General features: G+C 43.3%; 1 protein-coding gene across 8 annotated transcripts in view; it reads right to left on the reverse strand.

The window, feature by feature from the left end:
• The window catches only part of NTRK2 (neurotrophic receptor tyrosine kinase 2), a 180,176-nt gene extending 153,575 nt beyond the window's left edge, over positions 1-26,601 (reverse strand). For 4 of the 8 annotated variants that reach the window (XM_053408872.1, XM_053408870.1, XM_053408871.1 and 1 more), the window contains exons 1-3: positions 26,369-26,601; positions 5,136-5,210; positions 4,276-4,347 (exon numbers count right to left, since the gene is read on the reverse strand). The gene's annotated coding sequence lies outside the window, so the exon portion shown is untranslated. The remainder of the gene's footprint in view (positions 1-4,275; positions 4,348-5,135; positions 5,211-26,368) is intronic. The other 4 variants (XM_053408873.1, XM_053408876.1, XM_053408874.1 and 1 more) reach the window with 2 other exon arrangements.
• Between the last annotated feature and the right edge of the window lie 432 nt (positions 26,602-27,033).

The raw sequence follows: 27,033 nt of genomic DNA on the forward strand, positions 1-27,033 counted from the left end.
CAAATAATCAAGCTAAAGGAAAGCATTTTGGCTACACAAATTTCATCTGGGGAGGGGAAAAAATGTATTCTTTAGCATCTGACGTTATTGCAGTTGCTTTAAGTGCCCACTGCTATCATTAGTATTTTCACATGAAATACTGTTGGGAATCAGTTTATTTTTAAAAAGGGATTTTAAAAGGAGTTGAAAGGCTCATCCTGTGACATAATTAAAGCCAAAATAGTTTTCTTAGTTGGAAAGTTCATGCAGTTATATCAATCTTCATTAAAACGTCTGCCAAAAAAACAAAAACAAAAATGGTTTCCAAATCCTAGATGTGCACCAATTGTTATAAGACAAGAAACAGCGAAATGCATAAATGTATGCTGTCACTCTGGTGATTTAAACTTCAGTAGAAAAAGCAAACATTACTCCCTATGAAATCACTTGGATTTTTGCCACCAATGTTAATGAGACTCAAGGATATACAGTGGGGGGGGGGGTTGTTTTGGGTTGTTTTCAGCTTAATATGAAAATGAATAATGACTGAATGCCACGCAAAACCAGTCTTGCCCAACTTGGGTTCCTCAGCCATTGTTGGTCCACAGCTCCCATCATTCCCAGATCGAATGGTTAATTGTCTGAGATTATGGGAGCTGTAGTCCAACACCACCTGATGGACCACGGCTGAGGAAGGCTGTGGTAAACGATTATTCCAATTGACTAGAACCGTCCACAGCAAGCCTCCTTCCCACTCTTCCTCCAGTGTGGTCAGGAGGACTTCAAAAGCTTTTGCTCCCCCCCCCTTTTTTCTTTTTTGCTTAACGCAAGGATGGGAAGCCTCTTTCAGTCTGAGGACCACACTACTTTGTCGTGGCCACATCCCGGGGAGGGACAGGGTCAAAAGCAAAAGTGGGCAGAGCATCCAGTGTAAATGCAACCTTTGTACAGTAGACTATGTTCTACACACATTCCTCTATATCAGGGGTCGGCAAGGTTTACTTCGCCTGGGCTGGTTCACTCCAGCAGATGTGATTTCCAGCGCCGCGGAAGTGAGTCCCTGCACCAGGCTGGTTTAGCATATCATGGGGACTTGCCGAGTGGACAGCTCGGTTCGGGGGCGCCTGGTGGGCCGGTTAAATGACCCCTGTTGGCTAATAATAATAATAATAATTTATTATTTATACCCCGCCCATTTGGCTGGGCTTCCCCAGCCACTCTGGGCGGCCTCCAAAAAAATATTAAAATACAATAGCCTATTAAACATTAAAAGCTTCCCTAAACAGGGCTGCCTTCAGATGTCTTCTAAAAGTCTGGTAGTTGTTGTTCTCTTTGACATCTGGTGGGAGGGCGTTCCACAGGGAGGGTCCCACTACCGAGAAGGCCCTCTGCCTGGTTCCCTGTGAGGGAACCGCCAGAAGGCCCTCAGTGCTGGACCTCAGTGTCCAGGTAGAACGATGGGGGTGGAGACGCTCCTTCAGATATACTGGACCAAGGACGTTTAGGGCTTTAAAGGTCAGCACCAACACTTTGAATTGTGCTCGGAAACATACTGAGAGCCAATGTAGGTCTTTCAAGACCGGTGTTATGTGGTCTTGGTGGCTGCTCCCAGTCACCAGTCTGACTGCTGCATTCTGGATTAGTTGTAGTTTGTGGCCCATGGGCCTTAGGTTGCCTACCCCTGCTCTATATACTCCATCCAAGGAACAAAGGGGCAATATCAGAGCTCAAGAACACATTTCAGCAAGGCAGAAACTCTCAAGGAAGTAAAGCAGGGTTGATGAGGCCTGGGGGGAAGGGTGTGTGGCCTGACAGAGGGGCGTGCAGAAGCCACATGTGGCCTCTAGGCCTGAGCTTCCCCACTCCTGGCTTAACCAACAGCTCGTCATGTCATCTGAAGCAACAAGCTGCCATTCATGTTAAACATGATTTGTTTGTAACAAGCCAATCATGGTTTAGCATGACATCCCAATATGGCCTATGCAATACGTTTCATGGACAAAACTCAAGAAATCACATCTTTCAAGAGAACATGTAGCTGCATAACATATATTCAAATGCTTCTGGTATTTAAGGCTCTTATTTCATCACTCAAAGTCCTGGAACTGCCACAGGCAGACCGCCTATCAAAAGGCAGAGATAAGCAAACTCGCTATACTCCGATTCTTTTTCCATCAGCCATAAGGGTTTTTAATGCAAAATCTGTTTCCCAAATTCTCTATGCTTCTAACATCTGGTACAACGCTTCATTTCCTAAGTTAGACGGGTTCTGGGCAAAGTTTCTTCAGTCCCTATTACAGGTCCCAAACTGTGTCCCAAATTCAATTCTATTTCTGAAAACAGGTGAATGCCCACTCTCCACCAAAGCATGGTGGGCTGCCTTGAGATACTGGCTCAAGATCTCAGTATTTGGCCTGGGGAAGGGATTATTAGTACATTTAACCAATGAGAAGTTTGTCATCCCATGGCTGAAAACTATGGCCAGGAAAGCCACCTCGACTGGACTGCCATCATCCCTCTTATATCATCTGGGTTACGACACTGTCCTTGAATCCCTGAGGCAAAGGCTTTGGGACATCTCACATAGCAACCTGCAATCCCAATCATATGTAATTTGTAGCCCAGTCACAGCTGGAATCCAATACGGGTACGACTTTCAGATATCCTCATACCTTACGAATTTGTCTGTACCTACATATCGGCATTTATTTACCAAAGCCAAACTAAATGTATTTCCCTCAGAAGTTCTAAATGGCAGACTGAGAGGCATCCCCTATCAGAATAGGCTTTGTTTATGTTCCCAGGACATTGATTGTATGAAGCATATCCTACTGCATTGTGGGCAATATGAGCAAGCAAGGGATCAACTGATTGCCGGGAAAATCTGAAGCCTCCCATATTAAATATCTTTTGGAAGACAGGTCAAATGATATTACACTGGCCGTGGCAAAGTTTCTTTCGGAGGTTATAAGAAACAAAGATGATTATGCCCTAGATAAAACAAAATGACAGCCTTGGTTTTTTCCATCTGTCTGTCTGGTTGTTTTAACTGTATCTAGTTTTGAATTTTTTTTTGTGGGTCTTTGGACCACAATAAAGTATTCTTGTTGTATAACATATATACAACAGTAAATATCCACAGGCATATCACTTGCTGTATCACAAGCATTTTTCAGATACATTAGAATGTGCATCCAAGTGTACATGCTGTATATCTGCAGTATACTGCTTTTGACAATAGACAAATATGCACATGTATTTAAATGGCTATCTCTATCAGCATTCTGCTGCTAGCTCAGGTGCTGTGTGTCTCACAGGAATACATGATATTTTTATGTGTAAATATAAAACATGGAATTTGCAAAGTGGCAATTAGCAGGTCATTGGTATCTAATAGTTTTCTTCCCTTAGATTTCAAGCTTGAAATCCATGGCTATTTAGTCATCATACCGTATCACAAGCTGTTAACAATCCAGAATGAAAAGCAAAATCAGCAACCACTTCTTTACTTAAAACACACTTCCAACATATAACCAGATATATCTAGATGCTTTCCATTTATCATTCTTTCTAAACTGAACTTGAACAATCCACTGCCATCAGTATGGTAGCAAAACAGGGTCAACCACAAACAATATAGTGCTTTCTGCATGCAGAAAAATGTAAGCAGTGCATTAATGAAAAGGGAAATTAAGGTAGTGCTAAAATGGTTCAACAATGCTCAATGCTTTCAAAGGTGTTAGAGGAAAAATAATAAAGTAAAGGGGAGAGCAATGGATTAGCCTGCTTGAACCCATAACAGGACAGATTAGGGTCAGGGTCAGGATTAAGGTAAAAAACTTTCCAGTTCTCACAATGTCGAGAGGTTTCAAGAAGAAGGAAAATGAAAATGGCATATTTTTCCATTTCTTTTTTCAGACACATCCACTTTGCTACGTAGTGATATAGGTACAAGGCTGGCAATCAGCCCAAACCTGTCATTTAGAACAGCCAAGAAAGGCTTTGAGGGGATGAGAAATATGTTGTTTTCTTTTCCCTCTCCTGAAATCTACACACACATGTGAACAGACACTTGAACACCTCTGCAAGCCACAAAACATGTTTGTTCCAGGTTGGTGTGAACCCTGATCAGGAGCCTTGAAGCACCAATGATACACTGCAATACTTTGGGGCAGGTCACAACTTGCTGTTTTTAAATAGCATCCCTCTAATTTTCTTCACATGGTTTGCAAATAAGGTAATGATGTATGATAAAGCTTTGCATGTTCTGGAACCATTAAGTGAGTTTTTACTTACATGTAATGCAGGCTGGGATTTTTCAGGAAAGCTTTGGTTGAGACAAACTTCAAACCTGAATTCACCACAGTTCTGGCAAAAAACACAAATGCAAGTTAGAATTGTCAAGTGATCTTCAATCCTTTTTTAATGCTGCATAACAGTTCAAGCTTCTGCCAACCTAGCAATTCGAAAGCATACCAATGTAAGTAGATAAATAGGTACCACTGTGGCGGGAGGGTAACCGGTGTTTCCGTGCGCTCTGGTTTCCATCACGATGTTCCGTTGCACCAAAAGCGGTTTAGTCATGCTGGTCACATTACCTGGAAAGCTGCCTGTGTACAAATGCCAGGTCCATCAGCCTGAAGTAAGATGAGTGCCACACCCCATAGTCACCTTTGACTGGACTTAACCATCCAGGGGTCCTTTATCTTTTACATTAATAGCTCAAGGTACTTCATGATTATTTATATTGGTTCAGTAACCACAGCCCGTCTAACGCAACCATGGCCAACCTGGTCCCTTCCAGATGTTTTGGACTACAACTCTCATCAGGCTCACATGGCCAATGCTCAGAAATAATGGACATTGTAGTTCAAAATATCTGGAGGGCACACATTTGGGGAAGGCACATAGTACTGTGATTCTAAAGATTATTAAGCACTACTGCCCTTATTAAGCCTTCCACGGTGCATGTGAGAGCTTCAAAGTGCAATGGAGAGCACATATATTCTTTTTCATTTGCAAAGTTGTTCTTGTCATTAAAATAGACAGGGATGCCCAAATATGCAGGAACTCTGCCTAAGCCCCTACAGAGCATATGCAACAATGGACAAAGACACGTGGTTTATAATAATAAACATGAAAAATGATATACTCACAAATTTCTCAATCCAACGTAGCTTCTGACATCACTTTCATTTATGCTTTCTAATTTCCGTTGATTTGCAATGTAACTATTTAAGAGAGAGAGAGAGAGAGAGAGAGAGAGAGAGAGAGAGAGATGCCAGTTAAGAAGGCTGTTGATGCATTATTGTAGTGGGGAAGGTCTTGTTGGGAAGGTCTGGAGTTGGGGGCCTGCTACACATGCATAGGCTCCCTATATGATTTAGAACCCTGGCAGCTGGGGCAGAGGTGGCTTCAGTAGATACAGCAGCAGGGACAGGGCAGACTGGCACACCCCTGTTCTCTCCCTCACACACTGGTAATTTCATGAACTACTAACACCCAAATAGGGCTACAGGCTTGCAGGAGCATCATAAGAAAGAAGAATACAAGCATAAGGTTTAAAGAGGTCCTGTTCTGGCACTCAATCCATTATACCACAATGGATTTCATTTACTCCTTTCTAGGTTGATTATTTTCTCTGAAAAAGCAGAAGAGATAACTAGCCAAGTATAATGATCTTAGTCCTAATGAACTCTGTGTGTCTATCACATCACACCCTGAGTAAAACACAAACACAGAATGCTCGGCTACCAAGCATGGATTATAATTTGACACTGTGATTTAAATGTGTGCAACAGAGATCTGATGAGAAATAATTGAGTTTAACCTTAATGGAACACTGTAAGTAATTGAGGGATCTCAAGCCTTAAAGTGTGGAGACAAAACTACAACGAAAATTGTTTAGACTGGAATATTAAAATGTAAAATTACAAAAACTGATCTGTACAAATTTGATACAAGTTATTGACTGTCTGCTAGTTTGGATCCATTTTTAAATGACCAGACATTTAACGTTTTATCACGCCCTTGATTCAAGGGAAAACATCTGCCACTACTTCCAATGACCTTCCCTCCAAATTCATGCCTAATTATGACCTCAAACGCTGCTTAGACTGAAGGTTATTGAGAAGTCTAAACATCAGCCACTGTTGGTATACATTGGTCTTCATCGCATAGTACGCCAGTATCATGTGCATCATATCACAGTGACAGCACAGCAGGGGATGAACAGGAAAGCCACAGAAAAATAAATATAAAATAAAATAGAAATTATGGGAGAGGTTTATTCACAATCTCCCCCCTGCGAGCCATCACAGGCAAACTCATCTAAACCTTTAGTGCTCATTAAGAGACAGTGCAAAACTCATGAAACAACACTAGAGATAATAAGGATAAACCCCTTGTTGATCGTCAGTTCACATTAGAGCAATTCTCTCCTCAAGCTAGGCAAAGGATCTCACGCTGAATGTTCAAAACCTGTTTACAAAATCAGGTTGTTTCGTGAAAGGATAAATTAGGGTTGTTACTAAATTCTTCTATTTGTTTACATTAAAAAACAAAAACCAGGCTCCTTCTTAGGTACACTCTCCCTACACATAAGGGCAATCTACACATTCCTCTTCCCATTATTATCTTTCAACTAAGGATGTAACCCCTTATGCGTGCTTTTTTTTTAAAAAGAAAAAACATTAAAGCATCAGCTTTACTCCAGTTCAGCACAGGTTAACTACCAGCCTTTCAGTCTTCTTAATCTACTTTCACAATGTTGTTAGTATATACAGAGCCGTCTTTCCCATTGGTGTTAGTGGTTCGTTGCGCAGGGCACCGGTCTCTCAGGGGTGCCCTAGCGAGTGGGGGAGCCTCGCGGCTTTGCCGGCAGCCTCCCCTTTCCCTGCACGCCCGCCAGCTGCACCCTGCCAACTATATGGCTGGCGGGTGTGCAACTTCCCTCCCAAGCCTCTGCATCTGTGAAAGACAGCCCTGCTACCGGTCGTTGTCCTCCTCCTGCGTCCTGGCAAAAGGTGCCACGCAGCCTTCCTGGGCTGCCTTCTCAGGCGCCATGTCCGCCAGCAAGTTTTCCTGCTTGATCGCTGCCACCACACCGGGGATCGGGGCGGTGTAAGAGGCAGAGGACATTTTCTACCACCCCCTCCCTTGTTTTGGAGTTGCCGGGGGGGGCACCAGAGGGATCTTAGCACCACAGCGCCGGATATGCTTAAGACGGCCCTGAGTATATAATCAAATGCCTGGTCTCTTGGGTCCTGCACTTGGGTCACTAAAATGTGACACAAGCTGTGGATCCTCTACTACGCAGTGCTAAAACCAAGAATTGCAGCTGGGGGGCATTTGAAATCTCTCCCCCCCATGGGCTGCTTCTTGCAGCTCCAAGTTTAAGGGGAACCTTGCAAAAATGTGTCCTCTGGTGCCCCCTTGTTGTGGTGGAAATGCTCTAAGCATTTGTCAGGTACCATCCTCCATGCTGTTTCTTTGTCACTTTTCCCAACAGGGAGCAAACTGGATAGATAAAATTCAGCATGGGACAAAGAACCATGGCTTGAAGGCTTACAGGCTTACACCAATCACTGCTTTGGGTGTTTGCCTGTGGCCCTCTGCTGGGTGGACCAGGAAATGCACCCCACTTGGTTTACCTTAAATGTAAATTCTCTACAAATAGATATTAACATAGGAACTGTAATTTAAACTTTCTACTCAGAACCAGAAGGTCATGCTTATGGATTGATCTTGGAATTATTATTTTAATTCTCTTTTCATTAGCAATCTTGGATAGAAAGGAGGAGCATGTTGGAAAAGCTTGCGGATAACAGAGATATGGAGAATTGCTGTGTAGAACAAACAGGATGAGCTCAAAACCAATAAATTAAAAGCATAACAGTACATGTTATTAGTTAGGGAGCCATCATTTTGAAAAGGCAAAAAGCCACAAGACAATGTAGGCCATCTAAACAAATAGAGAATTCTACAATGAATACAGAATAAGAGAATTTGATCTACTTAAATTTAAATGGTGACACGATGACTGTAGTAAAATAACAATGGAGACAAGATATAATAGGAGGAAGGTATTTAAATTAAAAGACTACTACTAGCTATAAAATTGTCCTTATTTTTTCAAGCTGAAAGCCTGAAGGCTTCACTCTTATTAGAGGAATAACATTTTAGAACAGAATAGAATGGGACAAAGAACTACACTGATATAGTGATAGGATTTGGGGATCTTGCTAGGTTGTTTACAGATTTTAATCTTTCACTTCACTGCTATGATCTTCTGAGATCAAGTACTGATTACCACACCCTGCCTAACTGGATGTTGTTGGAAACATTTGCCCAGTAAAGTTAGGGGTGACTCTCATTGGACAGACTTTGTCACATGCTTGTAAGAGCCAACTCCTAGAAACCAAGGCCCCTTTGCACCCCCTAAAATATTTGAGTTGGCCGGTCCTCCACAAAGTTGATGGGCATTGCCATTCATATGGTGTGTATGCAGTGTCACGTGATCAGTTATGTGGGGCGTGGCTTAGCTGCCCCCCACCCACCAATATTTTATTCAAACTGGCCCTCCTGCTCAGAGTACTATCACTGACAGGGAGCAGAGTGGTGTTCAGGAAGGAATTCTCCCAAAGGGCCAGAGGATAGTAACTATGCAAAGCTGAACTATGCAGAGTATATTACTTGCCTCTGCTTGGAGCAATGTTCACTTGCCTGAATAATTTAGAACTGTCTGCTTTGCAAGCACTTTGGTATCAACGTACAGTACTGCTTTTGCTTCATTCCACCAGGTGTTGCAGACTACAATGCAGATCACCTGGGTTAATTGGGGGTGGGGATGACAGCAACTGACGTGTGCTCTCCATCCCAGCCACACGTACAGATCTGTGCACTGACTCCTGAGTCAGACAGAGGTTTGAAGCAAAACCTCTGCTCTGGCTAAAGGCTATTTCTGCCTCTTTCACAACTACTCTACCTTGATGTTACTTATCAAACATTAATATTCCTAAAAGCTCTGACATTACCATGGCTTTTTGAGGGCAATCTTGAGAAATGTAGCGTGTTCTGCTCTTAGAAATAGCTTTCCTTTTATTTAATTGAATAGCCTTACAAGAAAATCACTCTAAGGCATGAGCGGATTATGGAAGCCCCAATGTTCCATTTGTATGCCATAGGAAGATGTCAACAACCCTGAGATCTAAAGCTTTTGTAACCAGCCCAGTCCAGCCCCATTACTAGAACTTAAGCAGAGTGTGGGGATCACAACTGACCTACAAGATAAGTACACTTTCTCATTATTTTATTCTTTAGGCAAAGCCACAACAATACTCAATGACGACCTTCTTCTTATCAACATGCAGTACCTATCTCCATCCTTCCGCTCTTCTCTTCCAAATTCCTATTACTGTATTTAGCTGTAAAATTTGGCATCTGCACATGGATACTCTCAGAACCCAAACAGGGAATATCAGGGTAGGCTCTGTTGTATATGGTAAAAGAAAAAGTCGAGAGATAAACAAAAACAGTTTCCATTATCCACCGTTTCGCTGAATATTCTCCAGAGAGAAGGCAGTCTTCTCTCAACAGTTTTCTGGGCTGGAGTAGGAGAGAATTTTTTGTGGGATGGGCAGGGAAATTATTGTTTTTAAACAGATCGGTTAATACAGAAAGTAACTATTTTTACTTTATGATGGTGGAGTAAACAATGGGGTGGCTGGAAAGTAATACAGTTCAAGCCCATTGCTTCCTGTAACAATATTAAACAATAATCACAGGTAACAAAACTGGGGATGGGAGCATGGTGGGGCTAAAATTCTACGGCAATTCACGTATGAGTTTAAAGAATAATTCTTGGAGGGGAGAGCAAAAGAATTATTTTCTATGATATTTCAGCCCAGCTCAAAAAACAGCTACCATCTTAACCTGGCTAAAATCCCCAGAACTAAAACCTGGCAAGTTCAAGGGCTATGTATTTGGTATGTATTCTCTCAACCCAAAATAAACACACAGAGAATCCTTTCATCAGCTAAATTAGTTTAGGATGAAGTCTACGTTTGTATGCCATTTTTATTTTCAAAAGGCCCTCAAGGTAGCACAGAGAAATATGGTTAAGACAATAAAATAGAAAAGTACAAATGTTGAAGTTCAAAGAAGGGTATGTAATGGTTTACAAAGCAGCAAAATAATAAATATCAGGGGGGAAGGAACACTATTCTCAATGGTCTTAAAATACCTTAAACTCCTATCCTTCTCTGCATAATACATCTGAGGGAGACCACCAACACCCCTGAGACCACCTCTACCAACTCAGAGAGAGGTACCATTGGGTAGTCAGTTGGATGGCACACAAAGAGAATCCAAATTCTGTCTTGCAGGCCCACAAATAGGGACAAATACCTGAAACTCGATGATTGGGTACCTGGATAGGGCAGTGATCTTACAAAAGATTATGGGGGTCCCACCAGCAGCAACACGTAATCCAACCTGTCAAACCAACCAACTTAGCTTGCCAATCATGCAGAACATAGCCTTGGATGGCTGAGGTCTTGCATGGACCTTACTACAGCCTTAAAAACAACTTGCTTAGAGCCAATGAAATATATTATGGATACTGAATGTCCAGTATGTAAGAAACTTTAAAAGACATGAGACTGCAACATACAGAAGGTCCAATTAGGTATATAACTAAGATAGACAGCGAACTTGCATTTTTATATGCACATATATTTAAATACTCATATATTCCCACCAGAAATTACTTTCCTCGTGTGTCTTATTCTTTAAAAAAGATGTTACATTTCTGAATACTAGAACTGATAATTAATCTTTCCAAAACTAGCTTATGACACATACAGCCACAAGCAAAAGCAGTTTCACTCACCCCAAATATTTTGGAAAAGCTAAGGAATATCAGCAAACTCATAACATTAATACACTTCATGCTTTAGGACCCTTTAACATAGTTTGTTCCAAGTAAATAATCACTTTAAAAAAAATTAACATGGCATGTTTATAGTCTTTTCCAATGCTTCAAAACAGTTTGATAGCCAAAATATGTCTACTTAAGCCTTTTGATGTTCATGTCTTGTACAAGCAACATTGAAGTTGACCCACACAATTCAGAGCAGCAACAGCACACTCAAAAACCCGCCACACACTAGCATGAACTACTTAGGTAAAAAGAAATAATACTGCAATTCGGCTCAAGCTCTACTGCCATAAATCCCCTTTATGGAAAACATAATTACAAATACACACTTTCCACCCACTTCCCATTCTCGCCCTCCCCAACAAAACACTCCTCGGTTATCTGTTGAGCTTTATTTCATTGTGTTGGGGGAAAACATTTTGAAGGTTAATGAACAAACATTCCTTAGTGAACAGCCATGTTCCTGGGATTCACCTAACTTTCACTTCAACTGTGCTGGTCATTAGGAAAAAGGAGAAAATGTGCCAAACCCTCTTCTTGAAACAAGGCAGACTATATATCAAGGTTGGATCCAGATTTCCCATGTGGCGAGTGTCACTGATAGGATGCCGTCAATGGAAAAAGGGGACAATTTTTGAACTTATCCCTTTCCATGTGTCCTCTGAAAAGCTGCCCTGGAGGGTCTGTGACCCTCTGAAACAGCATAGGAGGTAATTCTGGGATTTGTAAGAGGAAATCTGATTACATGAGCAACTCTTCTAGGGCACTGTGAATGAGGGTCAGTAGACTGATGCTGAATCCTACGAAGACAGAGCCAGTGTGGTGTAGTGGTTAAGAGCGGTAGTCTCGTAATCTGGTGAACCAGGTTCACTTCCTCGCTCCTCCACATGCAGCTGCTGGGTGACCTTGGGCCAGTCACACTTCTTTGAAGTCTCTTAGCCTCACTCACCTCATAGAGTGTTCATTGTGGGGGAGGAAGGGAAAAGAGAATGTTAGCCGCTTTAAGACTCCTTAGGGTAGTGATAAAGTGGGATATCAAATCCAAACTCTTCTTCTTCTTCTAAGTGGTTCCCAGGGATGATAACTGGGGAGTCTGCCTGTTTTAAATGGGGTTGCACTCCCACTGAAGAAACAGGTATGCAATTCAGGGTTACTGTTAGAACTCTCTTTGTCCATAGGGGCCCAGGTGGCTTCTCTGATAAAAAGCATCTATCATCAGCTTCAGTTAGTGCATCAAGTGGGGCAAGAAATCCTAAATTTGTGTACACACTGGTGGAGTTTTTGCACTGGCCAGTGACTGACCAGAAATGAGACCTTGAGGTCCTAGCAAATAGCTCAGCGAAGATGTTGACGCAGTGTGGAGCTGTGTAGGTCTGTTAAAATGGTGAATGGCATTACAGGGATCGTTAAGAAAGGGAATGAAAATAAAGCTGTCAATAAAACCATACAAATCTATGATGTGACTGCCCTTGGAATATTGTCTACAGTTATTAGTAAAGGTAAAGGGACCCCTGACCATTAAGTCCAGTTGTGAATGACTCTGGGGTTGCGGCGCTCATCTCACTTTACTGGCAGAGGGAGCCGGCATTTGTCCGCAGACAGCTTCCGGGTCATGTGGCCAGCATGACTAAGCCGCTTCTGGCGAAACAGAGCAGTGCATGAAAACACCGTTTACCTTCCCGCTGGAGCGGTACCTATTTATCCACTTGTACTTTGACGTGCTTTCGAACTGCTAGGTTGGCAGGAGCAGGGACTGAGCAACGGGAGCTTGCGGGGATTTGAACCGCCAACCTTCTGATTGGCAAGCCCTACCGCCCTTCACCCGAAGATCACAGAACAGTTATAAGAACACAAAATTCATAACGTAGTAACAAACAAAATAACAACACAGTTTAAAAGGCCACACATTGTTTAATTAGCCAAAGGCCTGGGAAAAGAGGAATGTTTTTGCCTGGCACCTAAAGATATATAATGAAGGTGCCAGGCTGACAACGTACTCCATAACTCCAGATGACCCCATTCAATGGTTTCACGTAGATGTTAAACAGCATGGGAGATAAAACCCTGAGGAACCCCACAAGGAAGTCTCCATAAGGCTGAAGAGCAAATGGTGCTACCCACCCATAACTCGGACAGCTGCTCCTGAAGGATGCCATGGTTGGTGGTGTCCAAAGCCACTGAGAGGTTAATAATAGTTGCAGCAATAATAATATTTGATCACCTTACTTCAAAAGATATTTTCGAGTTGGAAAAGGGCAACCAAAATGACCAAGAGGTTGGAACAACTCCCCTGCGAGGAAATATTACAGCATTCGGGGCTTTTAAGTTCAGAGAACAAGCAAGTAAGAGAACATGATAGAGGTGTTTAAAATTATACATGGTGTGGAAAAAATGAACAGAGAAAAGTTTTTCTTTCTTTTTCATAATACTAGAACACAGGGACAGCAAAGGAAGCTAAAATGCTGAGAGATTCAGAAGGAACAAAAGGAAGTGCATCATACAATGCATAGTTAAACTGTGGCATTCCCTCCTATGGGAGGCAGTGATGGCCACCAACTTTGATGGCTTTAAAAGAGGATTAGACAATTTCACAGAGGATAAAAGCTACCAATGGCTACTAGCCACAATGTTCTATCTTCACTGTCAGAGGCAAATGGGTTCAGATTTCTGCCCAGCCACAAAGCTTAGCCTTAGGTGGTGACTTTGAGCAACCCACTGCCTCTCAATCTCAACCTACCTCATATTGGGGTTAGGAAGATAAAGCCAGTAGCTGGAGAACCACGTGTGCTGCCCTGAGATGCTTAGGAGGAAGGGTGGGATAAGAATAAGTCTAATTGTTAAGCAATGGTCAAGGGCAGGGTCACTCTGAAGTCCACACTGACTACAAAAACCCTCAGCTGCTGCTTGGAATCTGTTGTACAATAATCCTATGGACCATCGCCTAATCCTAGCTGTCTCTTTGGCTCCCCCTTGCTAATCAGCACTTGAAATTTGACCTTGCTGGTACTGCTGGACAGCTCCCTTGCCAGGGCTCTGGTTCTCATAGGACTTCAGTTCTTGCTGGTTTAGCTGACCACTCCCCTGCTTTGTCTGGGAAACTAGGAGTGGGACAGGGAGAGCGAGACACATGCACACATTAGCCTGAGAGTCTAGCTTGAGGAATTCAGTTATTGCAAATCGGCCTGATCTGCATCTCCTGGATTAATGTTCAAAACGGAACATAGATAACCTTCAGATTTCCCACTTCTCCAAGTGTGCAATGCAGTTCCCAGCTCCAAAAAATATACCCAAATGCACATAAAATGCATACTTTAACCAAAATATTTACATTTAAAAAACACATTTATAAACACTTGTTTCGCGATGAAAGACATTCAAAATAGCATTTAAATATTTAAATGCAAAGTTGCTTACACATTCTTATTTTTAAAAATTTGCAAGTTAATGCAGAAATGATCTGGAATAGACTTTTGAATGAACATATATAAAAGTGATACGGATTGGAAACAAACTGATCCATCCATCCCTAAGTGTGACTGCCAATCACAAGGATCAATTCCCATCCACCCTTGCTCCTCCCACATGTTCATTTGGTTGATTTCCAGTGCCTGCTGGCGATTTGCCCAGGATGCCTGATTTTACCCTATGGTATCCTCCACTTCACACAGCAACTGCTGACTTCACACCAACAGTCAGAGAGAGTGGAAGGAGGAATGAAGAGTTAAGAGGCCATAAAACTGCCATAAATCCTACTAATGCCCCAGTGGCAACACTTAGGGGCAAGATGCACATCCCAGTGGGATGTAATGGAGAACATGCTGCCCCATCACAGAGATATTCAAGGCAGGGTGTGTGGGTTGCTATTTGATAACAAGCACAAGAACAGATTGATACAAGTGGAACCATCACTGCTGTGCAGCGAGTTCTGTTAGATCAGGCATAGGCAAACTCAGCCCTCCAGATGTTTTTGGGACTACAGCTCCCATCATCCCCAGCTAACAGGACCAGTGGTCAAGGATGATGGGAGTTGTAGTCCCAAAACATCTGGAGGGCTGAGTTTGCCTATACCTGTGTTAGATTAATGGAGGAAACTTTGAAGACAGGGGAGCAAAGACGCAGGGTCCTGCCTCTCCCCAAGTCCTTTGACAAATGCAGAGAACTTGGGAGAGCAGCCAGAAAACACCAGCACATAAGCCAAATTCCATCCTCCCTCACCCCGTCAATGCACGTGCCACATAATTAGGGGAGGGGCAGGCGTTGGTGGTGAGCTGAGACAGAATCTGATTAGTAGACCGGGTCAATATTCATGAACCCATTAAAAAACTGGTCTCTTGTCATCATAATAAACAACTTTCTCCTACCATATCTGAGAATCACATAGTCTAGCACCATGCATGCAAATACTATCTGCTTCAAGGCATGGAATGAAGGCTGGCTTATGCCACTGCTAAATGGATACAGCTATCACCACTCCAAACTAACTGGGAGCTCTCAGGTGGGCAATTCACCTTCAACAGGGGTTTCCATAAAATTTCCATAGACCCGTTTCTTCTTTCACCGGGGGGGGGGGAGGGGGTAAGGGAGGGGCAAAGGGGAAAGGGAGCTCCCAGCAAGAAGCCCCGAGCCAGCTCAGACCAGTATCTCTGTAAACCACATCTATCAACCTGTCCCACTGGCTACTAGACTGCTGAGTGGGGGCTTGCTGCAAATTCGAAAGAAGTATATTGGGAGGGCTGATAAGATTCTGCTGCTGGCTGGCTGCTGCTTTCCCAGATACTGCCATAAGCATCACCTGCTTTATGAAACCATTATCATGTTGTGGACTTCATAACCGATTCAGAACGAAATATTGAAAAATCATCCGGGTCTAGTGGTAGAGCATCTACCTTGCATGAGGAGGCCCCAGGTTAGTTATCTCCCGGTAGGGCTGGAAGAGATTCCTGCCTGAAACCCCGAAGAGCTACTCTCAAGTCAGTGCCCAGCTAGATGGACCAATGAATTGACTCAGCTATATTCTTATCAATGGTTGGATGTGACAACCATGATAGCCTGCCTTCATCTCTTTCTTTCTTTCTTTCTTTTCTTTCTGTGTACCATGCAAAATAGTTCTGTGTACAACAGGGTTGGGGGCTGGGCTCAAGAATCCAATTCTGATAGAGCCTTCATGTTCCTCAGACTAGTCCTGAAAGAAAGCAAAGAATGTCAAATACTAAATGCCACTTAAACTACGTTCAGCTGTGGCTTGATTCTAAGCTTGGGATATTAATATTGACTTCAACTGCAAAAGAAAAAGAAGAAGCCAGGACCCTCTGTCGGTATTGATAAGTGAGAAATATACAGAGCTTTGCAGCTTGACCTCCTTGCCCTTCTGCAAATCCCTAGTGCTACAGTAGTCAGCAAGACCTCTTTTAAATGGGGATCAGGTTCCTCTTAAACCTACAATAAGGAGTTTTGCATTAGTGAGCACAGGAGCTTGTTCTCCTTTTTGCCTTCTTCCCCTTAAAGCAGCCATTTGTTGTGTGATATACCTTATGCCACCTACCCTACCCCCGGTCCCATGCATAGAGCTCCATAAACTTTCCATTATCTGATACAGAGTACACTGAGTTTCTAAAAAAAAAAAAAAAAACCTCCAAAAAACACTTACTTTATTATAGGTAAAGGTAAAGGGACCCCTGACCATTAGGTCCAGTCGTGACCGACTCTGGGGTTGCGGCGCTCATCTGGCTTTACTGGCCAAGGGAGCTGCCGTACAGCTTCCGGGTCATGTGGCCAGCATGACTAAGCCGCTTCTGGTGAACCAGAGCAGTGCACGGAAATGCCGTTTACCTTCCCGCTGGAGTGGTACCTATTTATCTACTTGCACTTTGATGTGCTTTCGAACTGCTAGGTCGGCAGGAGCAGGGACCAATCAATGGGAGCTCACCCCGTCACGGGGATTCAAACCGCCAACCTTCTGATCTGCAAGCCCTAGGCTCTGTGGTTTAACCCACAGCACCACCCATGTCCTTTATTATAGTAAGAGTCTATTCTCACAATCAATGAGATCTATTTCTAAACATGTCATCAGTGTGAAAAGGCCATTCTTTTCTGTCCTGAATGACTACTTCCTTCATATTCCACGACCCATATCAAAACTATACACAACTAATTCATTTGCAAAAGTAAATCCCATGCTTCTTTATTAATTCCAGGCAGGTTACAGGCATTACGAATTCTATGAACAATAACAAAGCTGCAAGTTGTAAAACAGCTGTACAATCTGCAAGTAGAATTAAAATCAGCTTACACACTGTAGAACTTGTAAGCAAAGACAATGTCACAATTTTTCATAAAATCCCTAAGAACACTACCCGGCTTACCATAAGGAGATTATAATTGTGGTACTAGAACAACAACAACAACAACCAAAAAAGGTTCTAGCCCATCTCACCATCAGTCTAAACTTCCAACACAGCAAGTAAATGGAGAAAGATTACCTCAAATAATTTAAGAAAGCAGGGAAACACTTCTGGAAGGTGGAAGTCTCTGTGCTATACAGATCCCAAGCCATTCAGGGGTTAAATTTTTCTAGTAGACACAGCGGATGCAGCAGCCCAGCAAGGAAAAATAGGTTCCTGGACAAAGCCCCACCCTAAGGATTCAAGAGGGACGCGGGTGGCGCTGTGGGTAAAAGCCTCAGTGCCTAGGGCTTGCCGATCGAAAGGTTGGCGGTTCGAATCCCCGCAGCGGGGTGCGCTCCCGTTGCTCGGTCCCAGCGCCTGCCAACCTAGCAGTTCGAAAGCACCCTCGGGTGCAAGTAGATAAATAGGGACCGCTTACTGGCGGGAAGGTAAATGGTGTTTCTGTGTGCTGCGCTGGTTCGCCAGATGCAGCTTTGCCACGCTGGCCACGTGACCCGGAAGTGTCTTCGGACAGCGCTGGCCCCCGGCCTCTTAAGTGAGATGGGCGCACAACCCTAGAGTCTGTCAAGACTGGCCCGTACGGGCAGGGGTACCTTTACCTTTACCTTTAAGGATTCAAGAGCAAACCAAAATCCAAACACACAGCACACTGCACACATGGTCCTTCAAGGGGAGTGTGACCTCCTCAATAACACACAGAACTGCTCCTCCTAAGACTGAGCAATCGCCAACATCTCTATCTTATCTTAATTCAGTTTAAGCTTCCCTCTGTTCTTGCCACTCCATGCTAAAAATTATAAATTTAAAAAAAGAAAGATTCTGACTGAAACCAAAGTTATCATTCCAATAAGCTATCAGCAGTGTTTATCTGAATTCATACTGAGCACATCATTTGAGTTTTTCCAAGCCAGAATCTCTTGGAAGAATTTGGTAAAAAGAAGAATCATACTAAAAATCTGAAGTTGTTTTATAGATCATTTTCTTATGTGCTGAAAAGAAGCCATTCTTTGTTACAAGACACTATGCAAGGTTTCCTCGGCAACTCTGAGAAATTAATCCATAAATTCCACACAGTCTGATACATCGCCTTTTTCCCCCCCAACCATTACACACTGACTAAAATGGCACCACAACAAGAAAATCCTCTTAAGCAAATAAGAGATCCCAGATAAAATAGTGAGGCAAAACAATTTAGTCATGAAAAGATTCCTGGTTTGTTATCAAAACTGAACAAGTGGGATCCGCAACGTAATGTTGCATTGTATACCCACCTCCAAACAGGAGCGCTCCTGTTCAGAGTTCCAGTCAGCCAGTCCTCCTTGAGTGATGAGGAAGGCATCTTCCTCCCCCCTGCCCCTCCCATCTTTTATTTTTATTTTCCAACTGACACTCAAAGCTCCATGGGTACCAAGTATGTACTCAGTTTTCACTGGTCTGGTGAAACAGGGGTGATGGGAGGAATTGAAATACTTTATTGTCACTTGTACAAGTTGTATACAGTGAGATTACAAGAGCACCCCCCCACTCAGCTCTCGTAGCCTTAATTCCCCTCGTTTACTGACGCACACCCACCAAACCTGAAAGTCAGTTGCCCTGTTGTTATCTTTTCATTCAGCAGCCTAACAGCCCATGGATAGAAGCTGTTCTTTACCCTGTTGGTGCGACTAATCATGTTTCTATATCTTCTATTTCTTCAAAGGAATTGCCACCTTAATGATATTTCATACTTTTGCAGTGCTTGAGGTGCCCTGATGCATGCCAATACACCTCCCTTGCTGCTCTACGGACGCTACCCAAGTCTACTATTAGAAGATTTATGCATTTTATACAGTACCCCACAACAGTTATGTTTGCAGTGCTATCCATATCTAGTATCATAGGATCTTTCCCCCCCCTAATGAGAGCCCATGTTACTGTTTTAGCAGTAACAACTGCACAGATTCTTCTCACTACTTCTCTGGGTGGGAAGCAGTGGCAGACCTTGGGATCTCAAATTCCACCAGCGCCATATGCAACTCCAAAATTTGGCGCCCCCAGCCTTTCACCCTCCATTCTACATTATAGTTGTGGCCTGTGCTTTTCCCCCCTTAAAGAATGTTTAGGGGTACTCTCATTTTCCTACTCATATTGAAATACTGCCCCTCAATGAGGCCAAACTTAGATTCACAAAATGTTTAGGGGTATGCGTACCCCTGCGTCCCCCCAGAAAAAAAGCACTGGTTGCAAAGATGGCAACGTTTCCCTTTTTTAAAGGGAAATTCCCTTATTCCGAATAGGATTCCTCGCAAGAAAAGGGAAAAGTGGACAGCTATGACTAGTTGTGCCGCCTCCTGCAACACCTTCAAGGCTCCACACCAGTGCGACCAGTTCAGTCACACTTCCCTAAATCCGCCTCTGTGAGAAGGACCCACACAATTAGCTCTGCACATGTGTTTCTGGCCCTCAGGTGCTTACCACATGGCATGAGATCTCTCCACAGGGAAGTGGTTCCCATGGTGATTGTGATAAGCATGACTAGAGTCCAATTTTCAAAGTTCCATAGATAAATAGAGTGACTTGTGGCTGAACCAATACAATGTGAAAACTGGTGCAATCAAACTCATTGGATTTTTTTTCTGGGTGAATAAGGCTATTCTGGGTTAACAATTATCTGAAAATTGATGGTGGGCTTCTTTAGCACTAAATGAAGGTTCACAGTGTCTTGACCAGGGGTCAGCAAACTTTTTCAGCAGGGGGCCGCTCCACTGTCCCTCAGACCTTGTGGGGGGCTGGACTATATTGGGGGGGGGAGGAATGAACGAATCCCTATGCCACACTAATAACCCAGAGATGCATTTTAAATAAAAGGGCACATTCTACTCATGTAAAAACACGCTGATTCCCAGACCATCCACAGGCTGGATTTAGAAGGCAATTGGGCCGGATCCAGGCCCCAAGCCTAAGTTTGCCTACCCACAGTCTTGACTCTGCTTTAGGCAGTACTAGTATAGATGTCTTTTGAAAAGATCTGACTCACACCTTTTTTTCTTGAGCAAAAAGGAAGAGGATCTGCTCAGAAGTACCATGTGAGTAGTCTAAGCCATCAGAACAAACAATACAACAATATAACAAAATACAGCGGTACCTCGGGTTAAGTACTTAATTCGTTCCGGAGGTCCGTTCTTAACCTGAAACTGTTCTTAACCTGAAGCACCACTTTAGCCAATGGGGCCTCCAGCTGCCGCTGCGCCGCCACTGCACAATGTCTGTTCTCATCCTGAAGCAAAGTTCTTAACCCGAGGTACTCTTTCTGGGTTAGCAGTCTGTAACCTGAAGCGTATGTAACCCGAGGTACCACCGTATTGAACCAATATAGGTTTATTTACAGTTATCTATGATGAGGGCCGCAACCCCAGAGTCGTCCGCGACTGGACCTAATGGTCAGGGGTACCTTTACCCTTATGTTTCACACCTTACAAAATGAATCCTGCAAAATGCGCCATTAAAAGTGTTGTGCTCCCTGTCTTCTGGAGCTTAGCTTTTCCCAGCGCAATATTGGGCATCATCAATCCCATGTCAAAACAGGTTGAAAGGCCAACAGGAGGCCATGGCAACCACGATAGTGAAAATGCAAAAGCTAGAAGACCTCCTCAGGTGTTTCTATTAATCATGTGGTCTGCCCCTGGACAGCACAACATGCACCTGTAACTTGATTTGAGTCTGAAGAAGGCTCCCTTCATCATGTGAAATGTTTCCAATAAGGTAACGGGAAACATGGCCCATCAGGGTTTCTAACCCCATTGGGAACCCTTTGTGAGATTAAGGAGACCCCCTTGCCTGACTTTGCACTGAAAAGAGTTGCCGGCATGCACAGCATCATCAAGGGGGCGGAGCTGGCCCTTCATATTCCTGCAGCCCCCCCCCCCCCGTATGTTCAGTAGCTTGCCTAGATAACCCTGCCCCTGCAAATGTTTTCTACTTATCTTAAGACAGCTTGGCTATTTTAAAACATGAATGAACTGTCCCTTTAAAAGTTACTACAAGGCAATCTATCACATAATTTCCCGGGCACATAAAAGTACATGATATCCTGCATGATATCCTCCACTGCAAATTTCTCTGGCCTGAAGTATCAGTGTAGATATGACCACAACATGCAGCCTGGTGTCCCTTCTATCTCCATCAAGACATTTATCTGGGTCTGTTCAGATAATACTTACTGGGGACAGATTGCAACCTGCTAGAAGTCTCAGGCTCTTGCCTGTGTTTCTGCTGCCTCCTCATGAAAAGGAGAAAACAGCGTCTGGTTCAAGTGGTACAAGGTGAGGAGGTGAAGTTGTGCACCTCCAAATCACCGGAGAGGAAAACAGATTCAACCTCAGCAGAATTTTCTGTAGAAGTTGGCAGTGGCCATTAAATAAAAACAAATGGGCAAAAGAACGAGGGTGCTTTTATTGTATTACGCAAAGAGCATAATGAGCGAAACATGGAAGAGACCCAAGAAATTAACGGGACAAAGCTTCACAGGAATGCAAACAGCATCTCTCTCTCTCCCACCCACCCCCCCTTTCTGCACAAGCTTACAAACCTTGCTAAATAATTTATTATTTAAATTGCACAATGTGCCTCATTTATTAACAGGTCTGAAGTGGTTTACATTACAAGCACATTACAAATTCACGCTGTGGCTTTTAGATATACATAATATACACATACACAACCTGCTTTTTCAGTGCTATGGCGAGGAGTTGAATAGCTGCCTGTTTTTTTGTTGGCACATTATATGCGTTCTTAAATAGAACAATTAATTTCAAACGTTGGTTGTCTGAAGTAATAGCTTGACAGAAGAACTGCTAATCTTAGCTACTACAATATACAGAAGTCTATAAGGAAATAGTTTGATAGGATAAGCTATTGACATTACCCCGATTTTTGCAACTGAATATTTTAGCACAAGAGAAAATATTAATCAAGAACTCTAAGAAGTCCATTAGCCATCTTTTTAATGTTTTAACTCTAGAAATTCCGCTGCGGGGGGGGGATCTACCTTGAAATGCCTCTAGTGCGGATTTTGAATTCTCTGTCTTAACAAATACCTTACACTTGTTCCTCAGCTGTTAGTAACAACAGCAGCTAAGCAAGGCCTACATTAATTTCCCTACTACAGTGTCTCACTGCAAAGATCAGAATATTTGTGTAGCCAATAACCTGCAACAATCATGTCAGAAGTAGATTATGGCCCATTACGGAGCAATAACCATCGCAAGTGTGTATACGTAGCAAAAGCTTTTCAAGCCCACACCAGGACCCCAAGGAACAGAATCAAACACAATCTCATTATAAGCACAGGCTTATAAGACCATGTCTGTTGTATTCATTAAAAAGATAAGCAAGTTTGTGAATAATCTACTGAGAGAGATTTTTTAAAAAAAGATTCTGCAAAACACTTTAGGCAAAATTCCTTCTTCTCCCTAACTGGTTCAATCAGCCCAGTCCCAAACCACATACATAAAGCCAATGATATTCTCTTTTTCTACCCTGTGAGTTCTATGTCAGCTTCTGTGAGGAAACAGTAATTTATCTTAATGTCTGGCAGCCAAAAGAATGTAGCATTTTCACCTAGGTAGGACATCAGAACCTCACATTTACAACTTATTCTGAGCTGATCTTATCCCTCCCACCCACCGAATTACTCCACTGTCCATCCTTCTACCTTCCCTGTGTTGTACCATACCAAAGCATGGGAAAGTTGAAACCGAGCAAGCCCTCCATTTTACAGTGTATCTCCTATTCTACAGAAAAATTCCACTGACTCCAATAACAAGGCCTTAAAGTCCCCCACAAACCCACAAAAAAAGTTTGCCTCCTAAATTAGCTGAGATTTACCGATCATAGGAAAACACATGCAATAAAATCACTCCCAATATTTTTAAAGAAAAAGAAAATCACAAGTTAGGAACATCATGTTTTTAACATGGGAAAAGAATGCAAAACTCCACCTATTATAATATGCAGCACATAGAACAGAAAAAGCTATTATTTAATGCCTGATGAACTAGCATGAGACATACCAGGCTGGAAGCATTCAATTATGTATGTAGCTTGTGTGTAGTTTTGGAAGCCAGATATAAAGTGTTGGTTTATTTATGGTGCAGTTGCCACATAAATATTACAAAGAAACCCTAAAATAATTCCCACATTTAATAATGAGTAATAATGAACAACTTTGAGCTGCTCATCCTTTGGTGTCAAGGCCAATTTCAATGCTTTGTATCTTGAATTTGTACAATAAGATCTCCTGGGAAATTAGCCATTCTTCTGTGGCTAATTCGTGATGTAGATGATATCAAAATCAAATGGTGGTAACGGGTTGGGGGGACAAATACTGCCAAGAGACTTCAGAAATGCAAGGAGAAAATGAACCTAACTTGTATGTTTTCAGGGTAATTTCAAATTAAATAGAAATGGTTAAAGAGAATACAAGGGGATATTTTTTTCGTGATTGATGGTGTCAGTGAAAGAAGAAGAAGAGGAGTTTGGATTTGATATCCCGCTTTATCACTACCCTAAGGAGTCTCAACGTGGCTAACATTCTCCTTTTCCCTTCCTCCTCCACAACAAACGCTCTGAAAGGATGGGGTACCAAATCAATGTCACCTTTCTTGAGTTGAAGATGAACAAAAAACCATTAAAACAAACTGTCACTATCACCTTCTGAAATATGTGCTTTTATTATTGTCAAAGAAAGAGCTACAAAATAAAATAAGCCCTTTGAACAATGTCATAGAAAACAAATCCATCACTTTCTACCAAACCCAGACACTGGGAAATGCTGCAGAAGAACTACAATGAACTGTATATAGGGAGCCCAGAACAAGGATTTTTACGAAATTGATAATGAAGGTAATGGATTTTTCAGCTAAAAAAAAACTGCAAAGGAAAAACTTTAAAAATACTTCTTGAACACTACCACGTATCTTGAAATTCTGCAAATAAACAATGCACTCAATGTGGAAGAGTGAATAAAATGTTTTTAGCAATCTCGTGCATCTCTTGATTTACAATTATCTCTTATTGAAGTATATAGTCTATACTCAGCTACCTATTTCAGAGGGAAAGAAGCCTGGGTTGATAAATCAGCATTGTGTTCTAAAAGAGAAGCTAAACAAAGTACTTTCCAATTAAAATAATCCAGCAGCTCTAATTTTTAAGAGGGACTCAATTTGCTATAGTAATAGTAAGGTTAATACATGGTGTAATCCAGAATTTCCCAAACTTTTTGAATTTGCCCTCCACCCTGACTGAAACTTACTTTACCTTCTTGACACCCCAAGTCACTAATGCAGCACCAACTCTGTTCTACAAATGAGCTTGTGTGCTAGAGGAGAGCATCTCTGATCATATACAAGGAAATATTGTTGAAATAACACGGCAGCCTTTCAAGCTTCTTTCTCTCATTCAATTGGGCAAATAGGAGCTACCCCACAAGCCCAGTATTTATCGCTGATGGTCCTCTGCTGCAGGGCATTCAACCCACCCAATTCTTGGTTGGTGGTAGTAGAGATGAGCCCACCTGTCCAGTCACTCATTGGCATAGCATGGCTTCCATGCAAAGTCTCCTATGACCCCAAAGGGGAGGCCCACACCACAATTTGGGAACCTAAGAGGTAACCTATCCTAGAGGAAGGAAAAGTAAGGAATTCTTTATTTACAGTACTACTGTTACACAATTCTTCATATACTTTATATGGAAGAATATGTAACAGCAAGTGAGGACAAAACACACCATCTACGCTGTTAAGGAAACATGAAAACGGGCAAAGTCTATGAAGAGAAAATAAATCTCATCTGCTTTTCTTGTCTCTGAACAAAAATGATACAAACAAACAGTGTTTTCGTGTTTGCCTACTACACACAGCTAGCCTATATGCCCTTGTTCCCTCTTATTTTTAGAACACTAACAGCTTGTGAAAACCCAATAATAAGCAGGAATGTTCAAGTTCTCCTGCCTCTCTCCGCAGCAAAATCTGACAGCAGGTTTGTAACAGAATACTAGCCTTGTACTAAAATGAACACCAATCCATGTCCTTTATTGCTTTATCATCTAGTTTATTCCCAGCAAATTGGACTGTGGGCAATTAAGATTTATAAGCTAAATGCTTTCCAAATTATATCTCAGGGAAAGTCAAATCTAAATTAGATCAGCTGAGGCTTTTAGGCTCCCAGTGAGTTGCCTTTTGAGCAAGTGCATTGCTATACACAGACCATCTCGTCTTACACAGCCTTTACAAAAGGTCTCAGACAGTTTCCTTAATGCAGAATCTCTTTAGGAACAGCCCATTTGCCTACGGCTAGGATGCCTTTTTCCAATACACAGGAATGGAGGGAAATGTTTTGGTAGTGCAGAAAGATTTTCTGAAAGAGATGCCAAAAAGAGGTAAAAAAAACCCCATTATCATTCTCAGATGAGCGGCTCACAACGCAAGGGTGTCCGTCCTTCTCATGCCTATTAGCTACAACAGACTGTCGCTGGCTCTGCACAGAGGCAAACATAGTGGTTAGTCTTTATGTGGCTCCATTCTCCAAAGGTGGACAGAAGCGGTCTACTGGCATACGGTCACAGCACCAGAATGGTGACTATACAAAACTTGTGGCAGATAAAAATAGATATGCCTAGTCCGAATTGAACAATTTATAGGTTTGTTGCTATGAGATCTTGTGTGTGTTGTTAAAAGAGAGGGAAGAATCATGAGCCTTTAATGTGATGAATGCTTTAAAAAACAACACACCAAAAGAATAGGTTCGAATGGCCATTTGGCATATAAAAGCGGGTGTTATTGGAAATAAAAAATAGGAAAGTACCTGTCTGCGTCATTCACATAGGCTGCAAATATGAGAAATCTGAAAGGATTGCCTTATTTAGTTTGCCAGATACACGCGTGTGCATGTAAGCATGTACCTATCTATGTGATATGATGATACTGATAGGATATTGGGATACGGTTTATCCATCATCGCAGCCTCCCCGCTCGGTCCCGCCGCCCCCCGGCCGCCCCGGACCACTCACATGTCGGTGACTTTCTCGGGCGCGCTCCTCTTGCCCAGCACCGGGAAGGACGTCAGGTTCCCGGCGGGCTCCAGGCACCAGATCTGCTCGGCGCTGCACGTGCACGACGCGGGGCAAGCCGAGGCGAGCAGCCCCCGCCAGGCGCCCAGCACCAGCCAGCACAAGCTCCAGAAGCGGGTGGCCGCCGGCCGCGGGGAGCCGTGCAGCTGCTGCTGCTGCCGCCGCCAGCACCACGTCCTGGGCCAGGGCCCCATGGCGACGCCGAGGAAGCCGCTGCTGCTGCTGCTGCTGCTGCTGGCCTCGCGCTCGCCCTCCCGCCCGAAAAACGCAATCAATCCAGTCACTGGGGCATCGTCGAGGCTCCCGTCGCCTCAGCGGCCGCCTTCTTGCCTCGCCCCTAGGCGGCGACTGCGCCTCCTGCGCTCCGGCGAGAAGTCCTGTGAGGCGACGCGGGAGACGCGAGAGGAGACCGGCTGAGGCTGAGAGGGAGAGAGGGAGAGAGAGAAGCGCCCCGTGAGGGTCAGGCGGGCAAAGGCGCGCGAGGGTTCGCCTGCCCCCCCCCCTGCGCGCGCGCCCCCCTCCCGCTTCCCGCCCTGCGCGCGCCTTGCCCCGAGAATAATCAGCAGGGCGCCGCTTCTCCTCAGCCAGGTGCCCGCCGCGCTCCT

This window comes from Podarcis raffonei, chromosome 11 (genome assembly GCF_027172205.1).
Source record: "Podarcis raffonei isolate rPodRaf1 chromosome 11, rPodRaf1.pri, whole genome shotgun sequence".
NCBI lineage: Eukaryota > Metazoa > Chordata > Lepidosauria > Squamata > Lacertidae > Podarcis > Podarcis raffonei.